Below are 14,244 nucleotides of genomic sequence, written 5' to 3' on the forward strand. Positions count from 1 at the left end.
AAGCAGGACTCGGGATAGGCGAGTCTGCAGTGAGCCTTCAGTTACCCTCTTCAAGCCTTGCTTGATGGTTTGCACTGCTCTCTCTGCCTGACCATTGGACGCTGGTTTAAACGGGGCAGATGTGACATGTTTGATCCTGTTACGGGTCATAAATTCTTTGAACTCAGCACTGGTAAAACGTGGCCCGTTGTCGCTCACCAGGACATCGGGTAAGCCATGTGTGGCAAACATGGCCCGCAGGCTTTCAGTGGTGGCAGCGGATGTGCTAGCCAACATTATCTCACATTCAATCTACTTGGAGTACGCGCCTACAACCACAAGGAACATTTTACCCAAGAACAGGCCTGCATAGTCGACGTGTACCCTAGACCATGGTTTGGAGGGCCAAGACCATAAACTTAGCGGTGCTCCCTGGGTACATTGCTCAACTGCGAGCATGTATTACATCTGTGAACGCAGGACTCTAAGTTCGCATCGATGCCGGGCCACCACACGTGGGATCTGGCTATCGCTTTCATCATTACGATGCCTGGGTGGGTACTGTGGAGGTCATTGATGAAGGTGCCTCTGCCCTTCTTGGGGACCACTAATCGATTGCCCCACAGAAGGCAGTCTGCTTGTATAGACATTTCATCTTTGCGCCATTGGAACGGCTTTATCTCTTCCTGCATTTCCACTGGGACACTGGACCAGCTTCCGTGAAGCACACAGCTTTTGACTAGAGATAATAAGGGGTCCTGGCTTGTGGCGGATGGCGTAGTTGTATGCGGACGTGAGTGCCCATCTCTGGATGCGGGCCGATGCGTTGGTATTTATCCCATTGTTCTCGGAAAACAGGGATATAAGTGGCTTATGGTCAGTTTCCAATTCAAATTTTAGCCCAAACAGGTATTGATGCATTTTCTTTACCCCATAGACACAAGCTAACGCTTCTTTTTCAATCATGCTGTAGGCTCTCTCAGCCTTAGACAGACTCCTGGATACATAAGCAACCGGTTGCAGTTTCCCGAAATCATTGGCTTGTTGCAATACACACCCGACGCCATGACGACGCATCACATGCAAGTACCAAATGCTTACATGGATCATACAACACAAGCAATTTGTTTGAGCATAACAATTTTCTCGCTTTTACAAAGGCATTTTCTTGACTTTTGCCCCAAACCCATTTGCCCCCTTTTCGTAGTAAGACATGCAGTGGTTCTAACAGTGTGCTGAGACCCGGTAAGAAGTTATCAAAATAGTTCAAAGAGTCCCAGGAACGACCACAGCTCCATCACGTTCTATGGCCTCGGTGCGTTCTCGATTGCCTCCGTCTTCGTGTTGGTGGGCCTGATGCCATCCGCCGCAATCCTCCTTCCCAAGAACTCCACTTCAGGTGCCAGGAAAACGCACTTCGAGCGTTTTAACCTGAGCCCCATGTGGTTGAGCCGACTAAGAACCGCCTCCAGGTTCTGCAGATGCTCGACTGTGTTCCGACCTGTGACCAAGATGTCGTCCTGGAAGACCACGGTGTGCGGGACCGACCAGTAAACTTTCCATGTTTCTCTGGAATATCGCCGCCGCCGCTGATCGGATTCCAAACGGGCATCTGTTATAAACAAAAAGATCTATGTGCGTGTTGATGCAGGTGAGGGCCTTCGATGATTCCTCCAGTTGCTGTGTCATGTAGGTTGAAGTCAGATCCAGCTTCGTGAACGTCTTTCCTCCCGCCAGCGTTGCAAAGAGGTCGTCGGCTTTAGGTAGTGGGTATTGGTTCTGCAGGGAGAAACGATTGATAGTTACTTTTAATCGCCACAGATTCTGACGGTGCTGTCTCCCTTGAGGACTGGACAATAGGACTAGCCCACTCGCTGAACTCGATCGGTGAGATGATGCCCTCTCTTTGTAACCGGTCGAGCTCGATTTCTACCCTTTTTCTCATCACGTACGGTACTGTTCTCACCTTGTGATAGAGGGGTCATGCCCCCTGAATTAGGTGGATCTGCACTTTTGCTCCTTGGAATTTCCCGATGCCTGGTTCGAACAGCGAAGCAAATTTGTTTAAGACCTGTGCACACGAAGTGTCGTCAGCGGACGATAGCGCTCAGATGTCGTCCCACTTCCAGCGTATCTTCCTCAGCCAGCTCCTGCCGAGCAGCGTGGGACCATCGCCCGGTACCACCCAGAGTGGTAGCTTGTGCACCGCTCCATCGTAGGAGACTTTTACGGTTGCACTGCCGATGACAGGAATCAGTTCTTTAGTGTCAGTTCTTAGTTTCGTGCGAATTGGAGTTAAGACTGGCCTTGAGGCCTTGTTGCACCACAACCTTTCGAAAGTCTTTTTGCCCATGATGGACTGGCTCGTGCCCGTGTCCAGATCCATTGACACCAGGAGTCCATTTAGTTCAACCTTCAGCATTATCGTGGTGAATGTGTGCACCCCATGTACCTCTGCCTCTTCTACTGGAGGTTCTGTTTCGTCGTGATCCTCCGTGGATCTGTCCTCCTCTGCAACGTGGTGGTTTAGCAGGCCTAGCAGCTTGCCTGCATACTCGTTGGAGGTGTCCCATTGTTCCACAGCCCTTGCAAATATATCCTTTGAATCGGCGTGATTGAAAACGATGATCACCCCTGCAGCGCCAACAAGGTGTTAATGGCCTTGCATTCATCACCCTTGATGGTGTACTTTGAGACATCTGTGGACGTGTAGCTGCAGGTATGCATGACCTGCCCTGTCCGTTATGATTCAAAAACAACATCACTTTGTTCACAGTACTTGTAGCAGCACTTGTGTGCTGAGAGATTTGCTTCGTATTGTCACTGGTGGCAATGAACCCCTGGGCTATCGCTATCGCCTTACTCAAGGTTGGGGTCTCTGCAGTCAAAAGTTTGCGAAGTATGGTTTCGTGGCCAATGCCAAGGACGAAAAAGTCTCTGAGCATGTGCTCCAAATGTCCTTCAAATTTGCAATGTCCTGCAAGGCGTCTTAGCTCGGCGACATAACTCGCCACTTCCTGGCCTTCAGATCTTTTGCAAGTGTAGAACCGGTACCTCGCCATCAGAACGCTTTCCTTCGGGTTCAAATGCTCCCGGACCAGTGTACTCAAATCGTTGTATGATTTCTCCGTGGGTTTCGCTGGAGTGAGCAGAATCTTCATGAGGCCATACGTTGGTGCCCCACAGATGGTGAGGAGGATCGCTCTATGTTTCGCAGCGTTCTCTTCCCCATCTAGCTCGTTGACCACGAAGTATTGGTCGAGTCGCTCCACAAAAGTTTCCCAATCATCTCCCTCCGAGAATTTCTCCAGGATGCCCACTGTTCTCTGCATCTTTGGGTTCGCCATCTGCGTCTCGTCGCCAGTTGTAGTGTACGGAGAAAGAGTCAGACTGAACACTGTGAGTTCAAAGTAATGTATGACCTTAGTCTTTTATTGCAGGTCTCCAGAATGCCTCTCCAACCTGTGAAGCACTCTTAAATACCTGTGCTCCCTTGGGATTATGAGATCCCTTGGGACTCCGGGGAATGAGCCCCCTGGTGGCTGTACAGAGTATATACATGTCCAGATACATAACAGTACCGAAAGTGCATCGCTCACCAGAAACATTTGATCCACGTGAACCCTCCTGATGTAGTCACCAATTTTGACCAAATACTGCTTGGTGCCACATACCCGAATAGTTGATCCAATGTTCCATTTTTAGCTGACATGGTACTGCAGTTTTGACAGATAGAAGTATTAGTAAGTAAGTGTCGAGGAAATTTTAGCTTAAATTAACTCAGGCGGAGGCTTTCAGAGCCGTGCTTCGAGAGAATTTTATTTCCTAACAAGATATCTCGGAGAGCCCCTCAGTCCGCACTGAGGCAAAACTCTGAGTTTTACAAGAAAACCCGCGCTCTCTTTATACAGTTGCAGCAGGAATTTTATCTAAAACACACCACACATGAGCATTAATCATACATCCTGTAAACACAAAGGTCATTCCAGGAGGCACACTTTATCTTGTCCTTGCATAGTTTCTCCCTGTCCGTTTTCTGATAAGCAGGGTATCTGGAAACTCATGTAAACACTAGATAGTCATGTATTTACAACATTCTTTGTTCCAAGATCTGAGAGGTTTTCTTTTCTAGCTCCACTAATTCTACAAACTCAGCAAAGAGTGAACTTAACCCTTTCCTTTATAATAGGACATAGATCGTTTTCTGCCACAATTTCCTCCTTGTTGATCTTTTACTAGATCAACACAATTTCTTATACATTCTTTTCTTGTTCAAAAGGGGGTTCATACCCCTCAGGGTAGGGTCGCATTTTAAGACATTCCTCTTCATTGTAATCATCTACTTTTCCCTCTATGCGATTTAACCTTCCTTTTATGGACACACTTTTCCTTTCTACTTCGGATACCAGGCTCATTACTTGACTAATTAATTTTTTCAATTTTATCCATATTCCACAAATGATTATTAACAATGTAAGCATAACTACACCCATGATTATTATGGGGTGTACAGCTAGCTTCAGTACTGCGGAAGCTTTTGGGGACCATCCGAAAAACACATCCCACCAGTGGTGTACTGTCAAAGAGGTGACTTCATCTGCGATTTTTACTAGTTGCCCCTTCTTGTAACTCATTTCGACTCTAAATTGGTGGATGTCTCTGCCTCGTTTTGACAGAGCTTCCTCAATTTGCTTGTCATTCTGTATCAAATTGTGCAGTCTGGTCAAATTAATTACAGGGGGTAGGGGTTCAATCTTGTGCATAGACAGATATTTTCTCCATTTTGCCATTGCCCAAAGGTATAAGTTCTTTTTACTTCTGGGTCATACAGAGTGTAGACTTCTCTCACGCATTTATTAATGGGGGGCCTATACAAAATTCCATCCAGATAGACAGGTTTATTTCCTGTCACACAGACCTCATTCTGTCCTATTTCCATAATATCAGTGTCACTTGTTGGCTTTAATTCCCATTTACATACTCCAATGGAGTGCTGTAGTGAGCATGGTTCGTATATGGCAGTCTGATAAGGACATACCATTCCGAATGGCCACCTAGCACATCCCCTATTCTTTTCTTGTTCACACAATGTTCCATTGGTCTCCCGACTCTCACCCTGGTCCGTGCTGGTCAGGCAAATCATGTCCACCTTCTAGTTCAGGGATATATGAAATCCTTCCTCACTGGTCACTTTCACTTCTCCTGATCGCTGATCTATTCCTACTCCGCAAGCTTTACACATCACTGTGAAATTCCCTATCTTACAATTTTGGCCTGCTGGGCATGTGAAATTGTCTTGTTGGGTTATCTTACTACTTCTTTCCCACGTCATGTCTCCCTTCCATATTTTCTTTCCTTCAAGCAACTCTTCTTCCTGTCTAACTTGCCCTACTGCTAAAATGATCAGAATGCCCAATGTCTGCTTATAGTTTTTCCCAGAGTCCCGCCTCATCTTCCCTTTTCTGTTTATTTCTATAACACTCTTGAACTAATTCGTTACAATAACAACACGCAAGCACGATAGCAACAGTGACCCAAATAATAAAGGCCCAAACTGGCATACAAATGAGTTCTGACATTCGTCCCTGGACTTTTGGGTAACTATAGATACTTTTAAGTCCAAAATACACAATGAGTGAACACAAAATAAGAGCAGGTACAGTTCTTCAGCGAGAAGATGGCTGTTTTCTTAGTCGGGCGACCGTAGTACGTCCTGGTTCAATGCCTTTTCTTTCGGCTGTAATTTGTCGGGGAAATAATATTTACAACGGGTTGCATGCACCCAGTTCGGGTGTTTTTCCAACTTCAAAGCGGTTCGTGTTGTGAGAATTATCTGATACGGTCCTTTCCACCTAGGAGAAAAGGATTCTTTATTTAATGTTTTTACTAACACTTGATCTCCAGGCCTGAAAGGATGCATATTTCCTTCCGACGGGGGCACCTGTGTCTGCCTTATTTGTTCGTGCAGACTCCTCGCTATTTCACACATGGCTTGAGCATACTTTAGTGATTTTTCATCATTCCAAATTAATGCTATTTTTTCAGCCACCAGTGGTGGTTTTACGCCAGTAGGCATTGGTCTTCCCAGCAAGGCTTCATGTGGTGTCAAACCAGTATTTCGGTTTCTTTGGTTTCTCATTGTATACAGTACCAATGGTAAGGCATCTGGCCACTTTAGTCCTGTCTCCTGACATATCTTGGTGAGGGTAGATTTTATTATCCCATTTACTCTCTCTACCATTCCCAAGGACTGTGGTTGATATGGTATATGTAACTTCCACTGGAAACCTAATGCTTCTGCAAGATTTTGCACTATTTTTCCTGTGAAGTGTGTTCCCCTGTCACTGTTGATTCCCATAGGTATCCCATATCTTGGTACTATTTCTTTAAATAGAATTTTTACTACTATTCGGGCATCGTCTCTCCTAGTGGCGTACGCTTCTACCCACCTTGTGAACATATCTACTATGACTAATAGATACTTAAGACCTGATACTGGAGGCATGCAAACAAAATCAATTTGCAAATTTTCAAAGGGCATACTTGGTTGGGGTAGATGATCATATTAAGCAGGTGTTTTACCTCTGTTATTTGGTTGACAAATTTGGCATGTTCTAGCAACTTTTTCAATTAATACTGTTATTCCTGGTGCATACCACTGTGCATTAATAGCATGTATCATCCCTCCTTTGCCCATGTGAGCCTGACCGTGTGCTAGGCGAGACAGGGCAAAAATAGAGATCTAGGGCAAACAGTTCGCCCATCAGGGTGACACCAAATGTCGTTTTTGAGAAAAAGGTGTTCCCAAGTCCTTCTTTCTTGTATAGTAACTTGTTGTTGGGCTGTTTTAAGTTGTTGGATGTCAAGCATCTGTGGAGGGGAGACTGAGACTGCTTGAAGGCAGTCTGCCTGTGCCGAAGCGGCCTGTTTGGCTGCCTCGTCAGCCCTCCTATTTCCTACTGATACTCCATCCTCACCGGTTGTGTGAGCTGCACATTTGATAACGGCTACCTTACTTGGCAACTGAATGGCGTCTAATAGATTAAGCACCAGTTGAGAGTGCTTAATATGCTTTCCACCAGAGGTGATAAAGCCTCTGTTTTTCCACAGTTGTCCAAAATCATGGACCACACCGAATGCATATCTAGAATCAGTATAGATATTAGCAGTTTGATCTTTAGCTATTATACAAGCTCTAGTGAGGGCAAACAATTCAGCAGCCTGAGCCGAGGTTCCGGGAGGCAGGGCAAATGCTTCAACAGTTTCGTGAGGGTTTACAATAGCATAGCCTGCCAAAAGCAAATCATCCGACGGCCTGTACGATGATCCATCCGTATAGAGAATAAGATCAGGATTGTCCATTGGCTCTGTGAGCAAATCTGATCTTGGTAAGGTGGCGATTTCCACTGTTAACAGACAATCATGCTGGTCTGGATCCTCTACTTCTTTAGTAGGGAGGAAGGTGGCTGGGTTTACTACCAGTGTGCGTCGAAAGGTATAGTTAGGGTGTGACAGCAGTAATACTTCATAACCTGTTCTTCTTGACGCTGTAAAGTGTTGTGTGGCGGCTGAATTCAAAAGTAATAACACAGCATGGGCTGTAATGACAGTACATGGATAGTCCAAAACAATAGGTATCGACTTCTCCACCATGACCGCAGTAGCAGCTACAGCACGTAGACATGCTGGCATTCCCCTTACCAGTGGAGGCAGCAAAACCGAATAATGAGCAACTGGTCTATTTCCCCCACCATGTTCTTGGGTTAGTACTGCTGTTGCAAATCCTTCTTTCTCATTCACATACATCTGAAAAGGTTTTCCATAATTCGGAAGTCCCAACGCCGGAGCATTAGTAATGGCTTTCTTTAACTGTTTAAATGCCTCCTCTCTCTCTGGGGTCCACTCCACCTTGGGTGGGGCATCATTTAGGGCAGCTGATCTTAGGACCGCATCCCATTCTCGATAATCGGGGATCCATTGTCTACAGTACCCAACCATCCCCAAAAATGACAAGATATCCTTCTTTGTCTTTGATATGGTGGCACTTTGAATTGTCTGAATTCTTTCTGGTCCTAGCTGCCTCTGCCCTTGAGATATGTGAAAACCCAGGTACTGGACTTGAGTCTGACAAAATTGTAACTTTTGTAACGACACTCGGTGCCCTCTTTCACATAGGTGCTGTAACAGTTTCAGGGAATCTTGCATGCACCTGTATCCGTGGCTAGAAGCCACAAGCAAATCGTCCGCATACTGCAACAACACAGACTGGTCTGATAATGAACAGTCTTCGAGGTCTCTTTTTACTGCTGCTGCATATACTGCGGGGCTTTCGGTGTATCCTTGGGGCAATCTGGTCCATGTGTACTGCTGCTTCTTGTGGGTGAAAGCAAACAGATACTGACTTTCTTGATTTAACGGGATGGAGAAAAAGGCTGAACACAGGTCTATCACAGTAAAGACAGTTGCTGTTGGTGGTATAGCAGATAGTATAATGTTAGTGTCCGGTACCACAGGGGTGATAGGGACTACTATCTTATTAATAGCTCTCAGACCTTGTACAAATCTCCACTCATTCGGCCTATTAACCTTTGGTATGGGCAGTATCGGAGTGTTACACGGGCTCTGTGTCTTTTCTAGAATTCCTTGTTCCAACAATGCAGAAATGACTGGCTCTATCCCATTTTCTGCCTCTGGAGGCAGTCTGTACTGCCTAATGCTTGGTAACACGGCGTTCTTTATCAATTGTACCCGATGGGGTACTGCAGAATGAACTTGCTCAACATGATTCTTATGTTTTGCCCAAAGTTCAGAAGATACTTGATTCAATGCCATTGGCAGCTTAGGGCTTGGTAGTTCCGGGGGTTGCTGTTTTTCAAAAGTGGAGGCATGATTTTTACCTTTCCACTGGAGAATCCCCCTGTTGTGGGTGATAAATTACTGTTTTTCTTTTTCTATTCCTACAATCATCGGACCCATATCTTTAGGTTTCGCTGGCGGTTTTACAGCCAATGTCAGATGGGGTGTTGAATTTTCTTCTCTATACCGCTGCTGCTGTAAGGGTGTCAAATCCACGGCTACCCCCAATCCTTCAGGTCCAAAAAAATGCGGGGCGTAGCTTCTACTATTTCTTCTTTTTTTTAAAAAAAGGATTGTACCAGACACTGGTGAGTTTCAGCTTTTTGTCGAGTGTACCAGGCTGTACAGTGAAGCTGAACTGCCTCAGCCACGTAATGGAGAAGCCGGGGGAGGAGGTCCGGGACATTGGCTGTAAAACCGCCAGCGAAACCTAAAGATATGGGTCCGATGATTGTAGGAATAGAAAAAGAAAAACAGCAACAAGGCTATCAACCTTGGGCAGTAATAAAACTGCAAAATGTTCAGATAGCCTTTATCACCCACAACAGGGGGATTCTCCAGTGGAAAGGTAAAAATCATGCCTCCACTTTTGAAAAACAGCAACCCCCGGAACTACCAAGCCCTAAGCTGCCAATGGCATTGAATCAAGTATCTTCTGAACTTTGGGCAAAGCATAAGAATCATGTTGGGCAAGTACATTCTGCAGTACCCCATCGGGTACAATTGATAAAGAACTCCCGGACCTCCTCCCCCGGCTTCTCCATTACGTGGCTGATTCCGGAGGGGCTGCTAGTTCCCCCGGGGCTTGATTTCTATGGGCTGTGATTATTTCTATAATTTCCTGCCAACTATCTTGTTTTGGGGGTTCTATACGGGGATAGAGTCCTACTGCTGGTGCTGAGGGGATAGGAAGGCCCGGAGGACTATAAGAGGGAGGTTTTTCATTTTCCCTTCTTTCCTTTTCTTCTGATTTAATCTTAGGGGGTTGGTGCCTCTTAGCAACCTCTGTCCATTTTTTAAAACAGTTTTCCATATAGTCCCTATCCCGAGTAGGGTCTCCCCCTCCTTCCTTGGTTGTTTTTCTCCATTCCTCAATCAAAGATAACTTAAAACTTCCTCCATATGGCCAATCCCCATCAGACCAACCGTACAAATCGCTGCTAAATGTTACCGCGTATCTGTCATCTCCTGTTTCCTTAATTACAGTGTCCGCCGGCGAGCCGGGCGGCACAATGGGATCTCCTACCTTCTCTCGTTGCTTTACTACCTTACGGATTCTTTTCTTGGTCTTAGGATGTACTTTCATTCTTTCAGTCGAGAGGTCGTCTTTCTTTCCTTTTCTAGGAGCTGGGTGTGAGCGCCCTGCTCAACTAGAACCATTTCCCATTCTTCTGGGTGCAATGTCTCGCGATCTTTTCTGAAAAGAGAGTTAGGACACTCCTACAAAATATACAATAATTTACAAAGCGCTCACCGGTGTTCTCTTATCCGCTCAGCTCAGGGTCTCCTTTTGCCTTTTTGTTACTTTAGCTTCTTTACGGTAGCTACCTTAAATGCCTCACCCCCCAGGGATCTCGGCGGCTCGTCCTCCTTTTAGCTAGGATGGCCTAGGCACATTCCCCCTTTTAGCTCGGAAGGTCCTTAAAATTCCTCTTTTCTCTTCAAAAGTTAAATTTAGTTCTTTTGGATCTCGATTTTTAGAGATCCTGCCGACTACGCCAGAATCTGTCGAGGAAATTTTAGCTTAAATTAACTCAGGCGGAGGCTTTCAGAGCCGTGCTTCGAGAGAATTTTATTTCCTAACAAGATATCTCGGAGAGTCCCCTCAGTCCGCACTGAGGCAAAACTCTGAGTTTTACAAGAAAACCCGCGCTCTCTTTATACAGTTGAAACAGGAATTTTATCTAAAACACACCACACATGAGCATTAATCATACATCCTGTAAACACAAAGGTCATTCCAGGAGGCACACTTTATCTTGTCCTTGCATAGTTTCTCCCTGTCCGTTTTCTGATAAGCAGGGTATCTGGAAACTCATGTGAACACTAGATAGTCATGTATTTACAACATTCTTTGTTCCAAGATCTGAGAGGTTTGGGTGTTTTCTTTTCTAGCTCCACTAATTCTACAAACTCAGCAAAGAGTGAACTTAACCCTTTCCTTTATAATAGGACATAGATCGTTTTCTTCCACAGTAAGTGTACCAAGTCTTTATCCAACCCCGGCCAGTAAACAAAACTGCGGGCCGCTTTTATGCCTACAATGCCAGTATGCTCATCGTGAAGTTCCGTCAAGACTTTGGCCCGTAGTGCACTAGGAATGACTTCTCTCAGGCCCCATTTTAGACATCCCTGCTCATAAGATAATTTGTGCTGACGATGATAAAAGGGCTTTATCATCTCGTCTAAATGCATCAGATCTTCAGACCACCCTCACAGGGTGTGCCCATAGGCCCTCTGTAACATGGCATCTTTCTGTCTGTGCTCTGCAATAACAGAGGCTCTGACTGGAAAGTCCTCATCACCGACATGTTGAGTGAAGAAATTTGACACCGAGCAACCCAAGGAAAGATTAGCGCAGGTGACTAAAAGTGGAGAGGGTTAGGCAGGGAGTTGGGGTCCAGGCAACAGAAGGCACGGCCACCAATGGTTGAGTGATTATAATCAGGGATGCTCAAGAGGGCAGAATTAGAGGAGCGCAGACATCTCCGGGGGGGTGGGGCGGTGTTGTGGGGGGCTGGAGGAAATTACAGAGATAGGGAGGGGCGAGGGCCATGGAGGGATTTGAAAACAAGGATGAGAATTCTGAAATTGAGACGTTGCTTAACCGGGAGCCAATATAGGTCAGCGAGCACAGGGATGATGGATGAGCGGGACTCGGTGCGAGTTAGGACATGGACAGCCGAGTTTTGGATCACCTCCTGTTTACGTAGGGTAGAATGTGGGAGGCCAGCCAAGAGTGCGTTGACAGGGAAAGTTCATCACTTTCTTGAGAGGCCGGATATCCCCAGACAATGAATATATCTATTCGGTAATTGGAGCAAGTGAGGGAGGGAGAGGATATCCCCAGACTTGGAATACACACAGGTTGGAGCAGAGGAGGGAGAGGTGAGGATGGGGAAGGAGTTCGTCCTCTGTCAACACTGGCTCCTTCAAGCCCTGTCTGTGTGGCTTCGTGTGAGCTGTGGGTAGAATTATCTGTTTCACTAGGGGCTGTTCTTGGCCCAGCTCTGTGTAGGGCCTGCTAGTGGGATCAGTGTTTAGAACTACATCAAACTGCAGTAATATTCACAACAAACACTGAGGTTTCAAATCAACAAACATGTCCATGGAATGTTCCTGGACAAAACAGTTTGGTCCGGGACAGCATTAGCCCAGATTAACATGAGAATGGGCAGAAACACAGGGCATGCAAGAGCGATATACCTACATGTCAAAGGCTCAGGGGAGGAGCTCCAGCCTGCAGTCTACAAATTGCTCACCTGAGTGGCTGGGTCATAGTGTCGGTTGGCCCCAGTATGGGACATGTCTCGGTTGGTGGATCCCTGGGTACGCAGGTCTCTTGGTGTGGTGGTGTCTGGGCGGGTCGGTTCCAGTGTGGTGTGGGTCACGGTTGGTGGGTCCCCACGTGAGTGGGTCTCTGGGTGGGTTGTGCCTCGATTGGTTGGACCGTGGGTAAGTGAGTCTCTGGTAACATGGTGTTTGGGTGGGTGGGTCCCGGGATATGTCTTGATTGGTGGGTCCCTGGGTGGATGGGTCTCTGGGTGGGTTGGTGTCTTTTTGGGTACGCCTCTGGGTGGTTCCCAGTGTGCGGTGTGGCTCAGTTGGTGGGTCCCTGGTAGGGTGTGTCTCTGTGTGGGGGTGCCTGGGTCCCAGTTTGGGTCCCCTGGGTTGGGTGGGTTTCTGGATGGGTCATGACTTGGTTGGTGGCTCCCTGGGTAAGCGGGTCTGTGTGAGGTGGTGCATCCCAGGGTGGGGTGCGTCTCAGATGGTGGATCCCTGGGTGGGCTGGGGTTTGGGAGAGTGGATTGTGTCTCGATTGGTGGGTCCCTAGGAAGGAGGGGGGGCTTTGGGTGGGTTGGTGACTGGATGGGTGCATCCCAGGGTGGGGGTCCCAAGGGTGGGTGTATCACAATCCAAACTGCCCCCCCCACCTCTCTGGAGAATAATATTCTCAGTCTTATTTCTCAGGTGTGTTCTCAACGTCTTTCTTGTGTCTCAATCTTTTACTCTTCAGTGTATCTGGTTTATAACTGGGATTGGTTGGTAACTGGTGCTGCTGAGAGATTGCGGGTATAACTGTGAGAGAGAGTGAGCCCTGAGCTTGTGATGTCTCTTTACTAATTGTACATTGTTTTAATCAATTTATTTTCTCTCTGTCCTGAGGATTTTTTTTTGAAAACTGCAAAGAGAAAATACTGGGGAAGAGGAATGTTTGGACAGGAGTTTCCTGCAAATGGGGCCGATGGAGACCCCCTCCAGAGGGGACTGACCGAGACCCTCACCAGAGGTTGTACCCATGGGGCCCACCTGAGCTCCGTCTGTTTACTACCTGGGGTTTAATTCCCTCTCTGGGCCCTGATTTTGATGCCTCGGGTTAACAAGTTCCTGTTCGATTGCGGCCCTTGTGTTTCATAGACATAGAAAATAGGTGCAGGAGTAGGCCATTCGGCCCTTCTAGCCTGCACCGCCGTTCAATGAGTTCATGGCTGAACATGCAACTCCAGTACCCCATTCCTGCTTTCTCGCCATACCCCTTGATTCCACCCTCGTAGTAAGGACTACATCTAACTCCTTTTTGAATATATTTAGTGAATTGGCCTCAACAACTTTCTGTGGTAGAGAATTCCACAGGTTCACCACTCTCTGGGTGAAGAAGTTTCTCCTCATCTCGGTCCTAAATGGCTTACCCCTTATCCTTAGACTGTGTCCCCTGGTTCTGGACTTCCCCAACATTGGGAACATTCTTCCTGCATCTAACCTGTCTAAACCCGTCAGAATTTTAAACGTTTCTATGAGGTCCCCTCTCATTCTTCTGAACTCCAGTGAATACAAGCCCAGTTGATCCAGTCTTTCTTGATAGGTCAGTCCCGCCATCCCGGGAATCAGTCTGGTGAACCTTCGCTGCACTCCCTCAATAGCAAGAATGTCCTTCCTCAGGTTAGGAGACCAAAACTGTACACAATACTCCAGGTGTGGCCTCACCAAGGCCCTGTACAACTGTAGCAACACCTCCCTGCCCCTGTACTCAAATCCCCTCGCTATGAAGGCCAACATGCCATTTGCTTTCTTAACCGCCTGCTGTACCTGCATGCCAACCTTCAATGACTGATGTACCATGACACCCAGGTCTCGTTGCACCTCCCCTTTTCCTAATCTGTCACCATTCAGATAATAGTCTGTCTCTCT

At 46.8% G+C, this 14,244-nt stretch overlaps 1 long non-coding RNA gene across 1 annotated transcript; it reads right to left on the bottom strand.

Annotated features, from left to right (window-relative positions):
* Window positions 1-1,569: 1,569 nt before the first annotated feature.
* LOC139273393 (uncharacterized) lies at window positions 1,570-13,738 on the bottom strand. Its single transcript, XR_011595097.1, has 3 exons — window positions 10,310-13,738; window positions 3,579-8,352; window positions 1,570-1,758 (listed from the first exon to the last, which is right to left on the bottom strand). It is a non-coding gene; the product is annotated as an uncharacterized lncRNA (long non-coding RNA).
* Between the last annotated feature and the right edge of the window lie 506 nt (window positions 13,739-14,244).

The sequence above is a fragment of the Pristiophorus japonicus genome, chromosome 9, assembly GCF_044704955.1.
Source record: "Pristiophorus japonicus isolate sPriJap1 chromosome 9, sPriJap1.hap1, whole genome shotgun sequence".
In the NCBI taxonomy this organism is placed as follows: Eukaryota; Metazoa; Chordata; class Chondrichthyes; family Pristiophoridae; genus Pristiophorus; species Pristiophorus japonicus.